Raw genomic sequence first — 587 nt, 5'->3', positions numbered from 1 at the left:
TAACGACGACAATACGTAATCCTCTGCGTTTATTTTCAGCCAAAATACAATAAATTGCACGCAGTGTACAGTAGGCAGCAGAGCTACATTGCGTATCGCGGAAGGTCGGGTATTATTAAGTGGCATAGTGGTTGCGCGTCGAAAGCTCCGCCACGGTAGTTCTCCTTATGCGAGTTATAAATAATTTTCCGATATCGATATTGTTTCATCTTCGCACGCGTAAGCGGCCACGATCCAACATCCAACGGCGAGCACGCGCGATAGTTCTCCTCTGCCACTTCCTCTGCCACTGCCTCTGCCTCTGCCTCTGCCTCTGCCTCTGCCTACGTATCTACCTGCTGCTGCTCTCCGTCTATTTTCTATAGTCTATTACGCATTAAAAATATCGTCTCGAGAGAAAAGATCGTCCGCCGCTCCGCACCGTTGCACGTAGCTCCGTCGCGCGTTGCCTGACTAATGGTAAACCGCTGGCTATAATAATCGTGGCCTCGTTAAGGATGTATTGGCTATACAGTCAATCCCGAAAGTTTATGTACTTTAGAAACTCATTTTTTAAAAAGAAATCAGACGTCGGAAGGACATTGCTA

At 47.2% G+C, this 587-nt stretch overlaps 1 protein-coding gene across 2 annotated transcripts in view; it reads left to right on the top strand.

Moving 5' to 3' along the window:
• The window catches only part of LOC108626949 (toll-interacting protein), a 12,193-nt gene that overhangs the window by 6,948 nt on the left and 4,658 nt on the right, over positions 1-587 (top strand). The window lies entirely within an intron of this gene.

The sequence above is a fragment of the Ceratina calcarata genome, unplaced genomic scaffold (genome assembly GCF_001652005.2).
Source record: "Ceratina calcarata isolate Rehan_Ccalc_2016 unplaced genomic scaffold, ASM165200v1 scaffold435.2, whole genome shotgun sequence".
In the NCBI taxonomy this organism is placed as follows: Eukaryota; Metazoa; Arthropoda; class Insecta; order Hymenoptera; family Apidae; genus Ceratina; species Ceratina calcarata.
Note: the sequence above shows the minus strand (reverse complement) of the source record. Positions and strands in the feature narration are given on the sequence as shown.